A 12,834-nucleotide genomic window follows, 5' to 3' on the forward strand; every position below is an offset into this window, starting at 1 on the left:
TACTTCTTCTCCCTATAAATAGATGGCAATGGTAGGGAAGAACTTTAAGATATTATTACTCCGCTTGAAAATAGTGAGAGTTTATTCTCTAGGTATTAAATCTATTTTACGGAATAACAATTTTTTCGATTTCTATTGAGAAAAGTTATTTGTTTTCACACTAAAAGCAAAGAAAACTATTTTTGGTTCTGTGTTTGATTTGAATTGTTCGAGCGTACACTCGAAGCAATTCGTGGTATGGGTACAGCCGAGAAGGCTGTTCGGTTGAAAGCCAAGAACGACAGGGATCTATCTAGATGAAAACACTAGTACAATTTCGCTAAAGAGTTTATTGCTATAAATATTACAAATCAGCTTGATTTTCAAAATTTTTATTTTTCATTGTGCAAGAAAACTATTTTCAAACTAGATTTTTTCCAACATAAAGAACTTATGTATAAAAAACAATGTTCCACCTTCAGATGAGTTCTAACCATACAAAGAAAATCCATCTGAAAGCTATCCCAAGAGGACGTGGATGAACCCGTTACTAGGCTTGAAATACAAAGAGAAACATAAATCAGTTGGAGAAACCGTATCTCTATGCCAAGAACCACTGAAAACAAGGCATATGAACCTATGAATGATAATCCCATTAGAGGCCACTTATGAACCTATGAATGATAATCCCATTAGAGGCTACTTTCTTCCCATGCAACCCTTATTGGACAAGGAAACTATGGATTTGACTTGTTCAAGCTCCTAAAGCTCCTTTTAACCAATTGGGTTCGATAAGCTTATCTACTATGTAGAATTGATAGAAACCAAACAAACAACAATACTATGAACGATAAAAGCTTCTTGTAAGCTTTTGATGAAGTTTGAGGGTATCAAATAAGAAATCCTATAGAATGAAGATCTAGACACAAATTCTGAAGGTACAGGATGAACAGTCACGTCTAATATGTCATTCCTAAAACAACATGTCATTTTCAATATTTTCGTCATCTAGTGTTTCATTGTTTTCTTGTATAATCCACCGTTTGTTCTGTAGTATGGTAATTTTCTTCCATTTTTCATGTAGTTTAATAAATTTTTGTACACTATTCACTTAGTGTAGAAAATTTACCCTTGTTGGTTTTCCTTTATGTCAAGCCATATGTAAATTCACTCAAGTGAATATCGATTAGCTTGGTCTTTAGCCTATGAATTTGCCTATAAATAGGAAACTAGTCCTCACTGAGAGATGCACCTTTGAAGAGAGAAAGAAGCAATTTTCAAATATTCTTTGTAGGAAAAAAAAATATCTCAACAAAAAGTTTTGTAAAAATTCTTTCCCTTTTGGGTGATAAAAAAAAAACTTGTAAGAAAAATCACGAGTTTCTAAATTTTGTCTCTTTAGTGGCTCTCTCTTCCAATTCTTAGTTATGATTTTGTTTTATGTTCACTTAAACCAGTAATGACATAAGTCATATGCTTTGTAGTTGCTACCTAGGTGGATCTTTTACATAAGAAATATCATGGCATTAGTTGTCGGCCATGGATTCGAGAATTACAGTCGAGCATCGTAGCAAGGTAAATCATAGTTTGTCGGCCATGGATTTGAGAATTACAGTCGAGCATCATAGCAAGGTAAATCATAGTTTGTTACTGCAATGAAGTTTGATTGTGATTACTCTATAGTGCCACCACAATTCTGTATCATAAAAGTTGAGCCTTGACTAGATAGGAGTTCCAAGAGAGAGGGTTGAAGGGTCTCAAAGTCAACACAAATACCTTGATACAAAGTCACATGGTAGCGTCCGTGCTGTAAAGTAATCATGGGTCTAAACTTCCTTGCGGACTAATTTTGTAGGTTGAATTTTCATAAACCCTAAATCGGTCTTGGTTTTTATGGCTTTAACACTGAAAATGAACTTCTAATCATTTGGAACCAAAATGTTAAGCTATTTTTATTAATGGAAGGATGATTCACCTGCTAAATAACGAATTCATATATATGTTATAAAATAATAAATAAGAGAACCTTACGTAAATAATAGATCAAATCAACAGAGAATTTTCTTGTATATCATTTTCACTCATACAAGGGTTTTATTTATAAGTCATTGTCATTCAATTCAACACATATAAATGAAGCTTACTTAAGTGCTTTATTAACACGTACATTAAGAAACTTGCATATTTACTTTCATAATGAATGAGGGTTTTTATCTCATAAATCAAGGGGTTAGAATATGGACATCTACATTTATATATTTGTAACACTCCCCTTTAAAACTGTGTCTCATTAAAACTTTTATTAGGAAAAACTCTGTGGGATAAAAACCTAATGAAGGAAAAAGAGTACATAATCTCCTATTAGAAGCTGCCTTGTTAAAAACTTTTACCAGGAAAAACTAGTGGGATAAAACCTTGGTTAAAGGAAAAGAGTGCAATGTGTTTTTGACTCCCCCTAATGCCAATATCACATTACATCTTTCAGTTGACACATTTCAATATTGTCTAGTAGTTTTTCAAATGTTGGTGTTGACAATCCCTTGGTAAAAAGATCTGCTAAATTATCACTAAAACGAATTTGTTGAACTTCTATATCATCTTTCTTCTTAACATCATAGGTGAAGAATAACTCTAGTAAAACATGTTTCGTTCTGTAACATCCTCAAAATCCCCTTGGTCGTAAGTAATATGAGATAAAATCTTACTAAAATAAGGTATAAGATCAAAGAAAATGAAAGCTGCAATATATCAAAAGAGAGTTAAATCAAGAAGCATGATATTGTATATTAAGAAAGAGACGAAATCATAAATATGTGAAAAGTTTTTGGCTCAAGTGTAAATATTTAAAATTTAAGGGATCAAAGTGTAAAAATAAGAAAGTTGAAGGGCCAAAAGTGAAAATAATCTAATTTACTAAGATATGGAATTTGCAAGCAGGGACCAAATTGAATAGGTGAAGAATTGTGAGGGACTAAATCATAATTTTACCAAATTAAGTGATGATTCAAGGATGAAATTTTGAAAGATCATAAAGGGTAAAATGTTAAATTAGGAAGAGAGAGAATTCTAGAATGTAATGATGATGTTGATGATATTTTGGGGTTTTTAAATTAATTAGTTAAATATTATTTTATTAATATTTTACTTAGATATTTATTATTATTTTATTTAGAAAATGGTAGTATAAAAAGAAAGGAAGAATGAAGGAAATTTATCATCCTTCCAACGTGAGTGAAAGGGTGAGAAAGGAAGTTTTCTTTTCTTTACAATTTAGTCCTTTGCCATGAAAACCTATATTTTTACCCAAAATTTTTGAGAATTTCCTTAGATATTAAAGAGAGAAGATGAAGTAGAGATTCTAGAGAATATGTTCATCAATTTAGAAGCAAGAGAATAGTAGATGAAAGTAGAGAAAATGAGAAGAAAAAGGAAGAAAAGTGGTGAAGATGAGAAATACATGGAAATGAAGAAGAAATGAAGAAATTCTTGACAAAGGAGGTAAGTTTCATACTAAACCTACTTGTATTTCAATAGATTGAGTTAAATATATTTTGAATAAGATGTGTGAAACATGTATTTAATCTAAATAATAGAAATAGAAAGTATTGATGAAGAATAGAAACTTAAAACACTAAATTGGTAAGAGAGAATGTGATTTGTATGGTGAAAAGTACGAAGATTAAGAAATGAATATATAATATACACATAAACATAAGTGACTAAATTGTATAGTAATCAAAAGTATGAAAATTATGTGTGATTGAATGAAAGATAATGCAAAGAACCTTAGAAAAGAAACTATTTCATTAAAACAGTTTGGACAGTAGTAGTGGCTTAATTTTGAAAATTCACCTAAAATTTTAGAAATTTAGTTAGAGTTTGAATTAAATATGGAATTAAAGATTATTGAGCCTAGTTTCATATGGAAGAAACGGTGAAAGAAATGAGATTTTATAGTTTGAGATATATTAATTTTCATGAAACAAGGCCGGATTGGATTCAAGTTCCCCTATTATGACTTTGGAAAATTATAAAAAATTATAAAAAAAATGATTATGAGTTTAAATTTATATGTTTAAATTATTAAGGAGTCTATTTTTGATAAACCTTAATTTATACATATTTTACCCCATGTTTAACGCATTTTATGGATGATTTTCCATTAGAATTGGTGAATTCGATGCTCCTAATGCTTTAATTTCATGTTTTACACTTACGAGAGCATAGGAGAGCGAAATGAATGAGAAACAGGCCAAAAATGGAGAAAATGGGCCAAAGTAAGAAATCAACACGGCTTAGACCTCCTCACACGGGTAGACCACATGACCGTGTCAATTTGGTAGGCTTGAGCACGGCCTGAAGTAATCACACACGGGTGTGTCACACAGGCGTGTCCTTGCCGAGCCCAAGTTGAGTCCAATTCGAAAAGGGCTAATTTTGAGGGCTTTTAGGCATTCCAAAGCCTATAAATACACCTTAGAGGAGGAAGAAAAATGGAGGACAGAGTAGGGGGTAAGGAATTACTCCAAGGAAGCCGATCGATTCATCTCAGAAATCAGATTCATCATCAAGATTGAAGATCTCTCCTCAATTCCCCTTCAGGAGTTTTGGGTTTTCTTTATGTTTTGTATTCTTTATTATTCTGAGATGTTTTTTTATTTAGTTATGAACTAAATCCCCTAAATACCTAAGGGGAATGAAACCTAAGACAAATCTTGTTATTATTTTCTGAATTGTATGATAAATATTTGACGTGTTCTTAATTATGTGTTCTTAATTCTTGTTTTGATATCCCATGATAGCGATTCAAGATAAGCTCTTATTCAGAGGAGGAATAGACCCTGTCTAAGAGTACATTTGTCATAATTAAGTGGAGCTGATTGCGCGCCTAGACATAGGGTGACAAGATTTTGCCGGATCAGGGTGAAACCTAATAAGGGGATCCATAGATCGAGTTAATGCAACCCTAGAGTATTAATTAGAGAAAAGTCTCATTTATTCAATCTAGGGATTAGACGTTATTAGTCTTGAATAGGGATAATAACATAAGTTAGGGATCTCTACGGAACAAGTTAAATGAATAAATCGTCCGATTCGGAGCTAGAATAACAAGTACAGTCTAGGTGGATTTTTCCTTAGGTATTGTCTTCATTCAATCGATTTTTCCAAAAGTAATTCCCCAATTCCATTCTCTGTGCGTTCTTAGTTTAGATAATTAGTTAGTTAAAACAAAAACCTTTTATTCTTAGGCTAGATAATAAAAAGACAGTTCATTACTAGTACTTTTAGTTCCTTTGGGTTCGACAATCCGGTCTTGCTAAAACTATACTACTGTTCGGTAGGTACACTTGCCTACATCGCGATAATAGTTAGTTTAAGAACGAGTAATTATAAATATTTAAAACCTATCACGAAATCCTCGCGATCAAGTTTTTGGCACAACTGTCGGGGAACTAAGATATTAGGAACGCTCAATTTTTATTACTTTAGCCATTTATTTTTCTTGCCATTTAATTTAATTTATTATTATTATTATTTATTAATTTACTTTTTCCTTCTCTTGGCAGGTTTTTATAGTTTATGACTAGAAGAAACCCGTCAGGACCATTACTTTTTGAAGAAGAAATTGATCGTACAGTTCTCAAAAATCAAAGAGAAATTAGGCAAAGCTTAAGATACACAGAGAACGAGCAAGAAGACGATACTCAACCTCTAACCGAAGAGATGGCTGAAAACCAAGGCAATCACTACCTCCGCAATTGCGGTTAATCAAAATCTTGCTCCACGCACTATGTATGATTATGCTAAACCTTCTTTAACAGAACCTAATCGAGCATAGTTAGACTGCTTTGTAGTGCAAATACTTTTGAATTAAAACCTAACACTATTCAAATGATACAACAATTTGTTCAGTTTGATGGTTTGCAGGATGAGGATCCTAATGCTCATTTAGCCAACTTCTTAGAACTATGCGATACATATAAAATTAATGGTGTTTTTGATGATGTCATTCGTCTTCAGTTATTCCTTTTTTCATTGAAGAACAAAGCTAAACAGTGGTTGAACTCGTTACCACAAGGGTCAATTACTACTTGGGAACAAATGACCGAAAAATTTTTACTAAAATATTTTTCATCGGCTAAAACGGCTAAATTACGTAATGATATCTCTTCTTTTGTGCAGATGGATTTAGAAACACTCTACGATGCATGGGAGTGATACAAGGACCTTTTGAGAAGGTGCCCTCACCATGGGTTACCACTTTGGCTCCAAGTACAAACATTCCACAATGGTCTGAATCCTTCGACTCGACAAATGGTTGACGCTGCTATTGGCGGAACTATCAATAATAAAACACTTAAAGATGCCTATGAGTTTATTGAGGAGATGTCACTGAATAACTATCAGTGACAAGTCATGAGAACAAAGCCAATGAAAACAACCGGCGTTTATAACGTCAATTCGGTCACCATGGTCTCTAATCAGGTAGAACTCTTAAATAAAAAGATTGATGGTTTTCTTAGTTCTTCACAGGTTCACTTAGTAATACAGTGCGAAGCAAGTGGAGGTGGAACAAGCCATTCAGAATACCAACCTTATGGCCACAACATGGATAACGAGCAATTAAACTACATAGGTAATAATCCTCAACCTCAAAACAATCCATATAGTAACACTTACAATGCAGGTTGGAGGAACCACCCCAATTTCTGATGGAGCGGTCAAGGAAATCAAAGACCACAACCACCTCCAGGCTACCAACAACCACCCTACCAACAGGAAAAGAAGCCGAACCTTAAAGAGATGCTCTCAAAATTTATATCGGTGTCAGAAACTCATTTTCAGAACACCGAGACAACACTTAAAAATCAACAAGTGTCGATCCAAGGGCTCGAAACTCAGATAGGCCAGCTTTCCAAACTAATTTCCGAACGACCACAAGGTAGCTTACCAAGTAATACTAAACCCAACTTAAGGGAACAACTCAACGCAATTAATATTCAAGATGAAGAAGGAGTTGTTGAGCCTGAACCAGAACCGAGGCAAGAAACTATGGTAAGCAAATGTCAAGGTGAGGTAGATAACAATAAAAACAAAACAGTGAATGTCGAATATAAACCTCGTGTGCTATACCCCAACGCGACAAGGAAAGATCGCTCAGATGAACAATTTGGTAAATTCCTTAAACTCTTAAAAAAATAACATATTAACTTACCGTTTATTGAAGCCCTATCGCAGATGGAAAACGCAATGAAATTTTTAAAAGAGCTTTTAGCAAATAAGCAGAAATTGGACGAGGCGTTGCATGTGGAGCTAAACGCAGTGTGCTCAGCTATTCTGAAAAATAAGCTACCAAACAAACTAAAAGATCTAGGGAGTTTTACAATTCCTTGCTTAATTGGTAGTTTAGATGTTAATAATGAATTAGCTGATTTAGGGGCTAGTATCAACGTCATGCCTTATAAAATGTTTAAGCAACTAGGTCTCGGGAAACCCAAACAGACTAGGATGAGCATTCAACTAGCAGATAAAGCTATAAGATTTCCTAGGGGTATTATTAAAGATGTACTAGTCAAAATCAATAAATTTATATTTCCCGTTGACTTCATTGTTTTAGACATAGAGGAGGATAGCAACACTCCTTTAATTCTAGGAAGGCCCTTTCTAGCAACTGTTAAAACAATTATTGATGTTGGCACAGGTGAGCTCACGTTTTACGTAGGAGACGAAATACTCACCCTTCAAGCTCGCAATTCTGACAACATATCGAAAATTGAAGGTGATCGTCTAAACCATTCTATTAAAACTGACCACATGATACAACCCACTTTACAGGAGATAAGTCTGAAGGAACTACATGAGCCACTCTCAAACAATAGTAAAGGATCTATTTATGAAGAACGAAGGCTGCAAATATTGTAGCTAGATGAATGGCGAACATGTAAATCGAGAACACACGAGAAATTGAAACTACGCCAAGACGAGCTTGATACCTCTCCAAATCAACTTAAAGTTGGAGATAAAGTCTTATTAGATGCCGCAGATCCTTACATTGTCACTATCACACTGAATGAAGAAATCCTGCTTACGGTACTCAGCATTTTTCCATTCGGTACGGTGGAGGTAAGTCATCCCAAGTTCGGCACTTTTAAAGTAAACAACACTCGTTTAAAACCTTATTTTAAGATTGATAGCAGGAATGAGGAGTATAAACTCCTCAAACCACCATGATCATTCAACAGAGAGGTAAGTCGAGCTTAGACTATAAATAAGCGCTTTTCGGGAGGCAACCCGAGCACTAACTGTATTAACTTCTTTAAAAATTTAGTCTTCAACATCTAACTTACTAACGGAGCTCTCGAACACAGGTTTTCCACAGAGACACGGCCAAGCACACGGGTGTGCTTATGGCCGTGTGAAAACAGGGCAAGGATTTCCCCAAACACGGGCTACGATAAAACTCCACGGCCGTGTGACATGACCGTGGTCGAGCCTGCCAAAACAACACGGGCTACGACACGCCCGTGTGAAAGACTCGTGGTTAAAACTGAGAAACTAGCACGGGCTTGCGACACGCTCGTGTCTCACACCCATTGTCGAACCTGTTAGATTGACACAGGCGTGGGGATTTCCCACACAGGCGTGGGTGAAGCGAACGAAGCTAGACACGGTCGTGCGACACGGCCGTGTGAACCCACACACCTGAGGTACACGAGCATGTGACGAATTTCAGATGTGCCCAAATAGGAAAAACGCGAAACACACGGGCAAAAATTGGGGAACACGAGCGTGTGCCATGGCCATGTGGCCCAAAATCTATAAATACCCTGCACTATTCACTTTCTTCCTCATTCAAAAACCCTAACCCTAGCCGCTACAAGTTCACACGGCCTCCCTGCCACGCCCGTGTGCCGCCTCTAACTTTATTTTTGATGTCCATTCTCCCATTTTGTAGCGTTTGTTTACTCTTTCCCCTTTAATTACACTCATTTATAATGCTATTCATCTTAGTAGTCTATATTTTTCATGTCTTTTTTATTTTTCTATCACACAAATTTCATTTATAGGACAAGTCATCATCTTTTTCATGTCCAAATTCCTACTCATTACATGATTTACCTCCTCTATTTAATTAGTTAGAAATGAATATCCATGGTTAGGATAGTTGAAATAATCATGCCTTTTGTATTGACAGTTCTATTCATTCATATAATAATGTGCATTCCATTTTTTTCCATTTTACTTATATCACCATGCTAGTGCCACAAAAGTATACCATTGTACTTATCGTTTTTAGTTAGTTTTAGTAGTTGAGGCTTGAAATTATGATTTTTAAGATTTGACTTTGTTTTACTTTGACCACTCATCAAGATGACTTGATGATTTTAATTGCAGGTACCATGTTATCTTCACGTGGTAAAAAGGCTGCTGTCCCTGCTTCCAAGAAATGGAAGGGAACGCCATCTTCTGCGGGTCCAACCGCGGAAATTTGTCACCCCCTCCTACAGTTTCCTCGTGGACCCCAGGAAGAATTTTTCCAGATACTTCGGGCCCAACCTTTAATTGTGGGTCGCTGGATCTATTGGACCGTCATAGAACAAGTTCAGTTGGTTGATGCAATTTGGGCCCTCTTAACCACCGACCCTTGGAAGCTATTCTTTGGGATCATCGAACCAACATACCTCGAGCTCACGATGGAACTATGCTCAACGTTCCATCTCTAGACCGTAATGACGAACTACGATGATCTCAGCACGGTGCAGTTTTACCTAGGCGGGTTAGTCCGCCAGCTAAGCGTCCCTGAGTTCGGTACTGCACTAGGCTTATATACGGAGGAGTTCAAGGAGGAAAATGAACTACATACTTTCACTCGCCACATACACTTTTCTCCCTCGAAGTGCTGACACACTTTGGCCCCTAGCGTAGCCTCCTACAATCCTAGCCGCTCCAAGGCATCAGTTCTCCCACCATCCCTGAGGTACCTACACGCCATTTTAGCTCATACGATTACAGGGAGGCGAGAGATCACTGGCGTCGTCAACACTCATGACACCTACTTCTTATGGTGTATGTCACACGGGCAAGTCATCGACTTTGCCTACTTCATTATGCTTGCAATTCAGCACCAGAAGGAGTGGCATAGGAAGTGGGTCATCTCCATTGGCCCCTACGTGACTCGACATGCGTGACACTTCGTGCTCCTCAATACCACTGCTCAAGAATCATCCCTCACCTTCATCGGCCAGATGTTTCCATAAGGCATCTCGAGCATGCTTAACATGAGGATGATTGAGATGCGCCAAGGAACCTACCCTCCTCAGTATCGTCTCGCCTAATCTACAGAGGAGGAGGCCTACGAGGACATTCCTGATAATGTCCCTACACAGCATAAGGACCCACCGACTCAGCCATCACCACCCTCTCGTCCAGTTCATGCGGCGGCTTCATATGCTGACATCTCTGAGCACCTCACTCGATTTGAGCAGCAGTGTTTTCAACGATTTGACAACATTGACGCTACTCTACAGCAGATTTGTCAGCACCTCCACATCTCATCACCAGTCCCACCTCGCGAACCATCCAGCGATGAAGATGTTTAAAAACATTTATTTATTATTTCATGTTTTTAATTTTTATTAAAATTACTTTTTATTTTTATTAGATTTTAGAAATTTTATTTTTAATTATTAATTTTGGTTATTTGTTTTTGAGTAATTATTCCTCCTAATATCCCCTAAAAAGTTTCTGATTTTATCACAGTTATATAGAGCTCTTAAGCTCATCATCACATAGGAACTAAAACTCCACCGGGAAAGGTTCTCCATGACTGCCATGTCCTGCTCGTCCACGACCATAGCTACTACTAGAGATAATATCCTTTTGGCCCAGGACTTATGGCCTAATGAACCTCTACGACCGTTGGAGTATCCTCCCCCACTCTCGAACCAATTACTCTCCAGAACTCCAGTTTGAGAAATTCATCATACAGGAAGTTTCACTTCTCTCCCTATCTTATTTTTATACTTTAATATCTATCTTTGTATATGGAGGGCAATGTACGTCTTAAGTGTGGGGGGATATTTATCTCATTATCAGAAAAATCCCTGAATGATTGCCTTGTTCTCTTGAAAAGTTTTCATATCATATTTAGGATAAATTTTAATTGATTTATAATTTTGATTGATATATCTTGAATTAAAACATAGACAATTATGCATTGATTGTTTAAACTTTAAGACATTAGAGAATCAAGCATGATGACTTGATTTTTAAGAATTTAAAATCTTAGGCTGTTTCCCCAAAGTTTAGGTATTACTTTGAGTTGGAATTCACAAGTTGTTAAACATCAAAAAGCCGTAATTTTTGTGAGATTTTTGAGCCTTTTGAGCATCTATTAATTCTTTTCAAGATCACTTTTATTATTGCTTTGAGTGCGTCAGTATTGAACTGTTATTCTAGAACTTGCTTGATTATGCATGTCGAGACCACACCATTTGATTTGATATGTCAAAGTGATTAAGGCACTTAGGATTAACCCACTCATGCCATGAAAAGCCTACCTCCACGATTAACCCCTAGTAAACCCCCTTGAGCCTAACAAGCCATTTCTTGTATTACCCTTAATATTAACTTTTAACCCATTATTATTGAAATCCCCTAAATTAATTTAAGCCCTATTTTTGTCGAGATTTGAATTGAAATAGTTGCTTAGCTATGTTTTATTCTACATTGAAATTTAATGTGTTCTTAAAAAAAAACATGTATACATATTATTAGTGATCTTCTATTTGTAAGCTTCAGAAGTTAAATTCCTTAGTCTAAGAAGAAGCTCTGTTGTACGCAAGTGATGTTTAACTCTTTTTCTAGTTAGGTAATTTTTCAATTCAATCTCGATTCTAATCCTTTCTTTCAGCTTGTGACCACACCCCCTAACCAAACCTCATTACAACCCTCTAAAGACCTTTTTGATTGATGTATCATCTTAAATTATAGTGGTGGATATTTGATTTTCATGCAAGCTTATGGTAATGACTTTTCGTTATTGACTATTGAGTGCTTCATTTATTGTCCTTAAACACCTCGAGTGATTTGAGTGAATCTGTAATGAGGATGTGAAACTCTGTGATATTCTGAATCAAAGGTAATTACTTAAATGAGGAGAGACACCTATGTTTGCATGATTAAATACTCAACTTGGAATGTTTGAAACTTTTATGTTCTTTTAGTTGAATTCTCAATGTATGATTACCTATGGATTATTCTGAGATATTATCGATAAAAATTATAAGTTGAGAAGAATTTATTTTGATTATGAGTTGAGAATTTTTCTTGAGGACAAGCAAATGCTTAAGTGTGGGGGTATTTGATAAACTGTAATTTATACATATTTTTACGCCATGTTTAATGCATTTTATGGATGATTTTCCATTAGAATTGGTGAATTTGATGCTCCTAATTCTTTAATTTCATGTTTTACACTTAGGAAAGTATAGGAGAGCGAAAGGAACGAGAAACGGGCCAAAAACAGAGAAAATGGGCCAAACTACGAAATCAACATGGCCTGGACCTCCTCATACGGGCAGACCACATGGCCGTGTCAATTTGGCAGGCTTGAGCATGGCCTGAAGTAATTGCACACGGGCGTGTCCCTGTCGAGCCCAACTTGAGTCTAATTTGGAAAAGGTTAATTTTGAGGGCTTTTAGGCATTCCAAATCCTATAAATGCACCTTAGAGGAGGAAGAAAAAGGGAGGACAGAGTAGGGGGTAACGAATTACTCCAAGGAAGCCAATTGATTCATCTCAGAAGTTGGATTCATCATCAAGACTGAAGATCTCTCCTCAATTCTCCTTCA

At 36.1% G+C, this 12,834-nt stretch overlaps 1 non-coding gene across 1 annotated transcript; it reads right to left on the reverse strand.

Moving 5' to 3' along the window:
- Nucleotides 1–6,129: 6,129 nt before the first annotated feature.
- On the reverse strand, nt 6,130–6,236 carry LOC128283184 (small nucleolar RNA R71). Its single transcript, XR_008273526.1, has one exon. It is a non-coding gene; the product is annotated as a small nucleolar RNA R71 (small nucleolar RNA).
- Between the last annotated feature and the right edge of the window lie 6,598 nt (nt 6,237–12,834).

The sequence above is a fragment of the Gossypium arboreum genome, chromosome 10, assembly GCF_025698485.1.
Source record: "Gossypium arboreum isolate Shixiya-1 chromosome 10, ASM2569848v2, whole genome shotgun sequence".
Classification (NCBI taxonomy): domain Eukaryota; kingdom Viridiplantae; phylum Streptophyta; class Magnoliopsida; order Malvales; family Malvaceae; genus Gossypium; species Gossypium arboreum.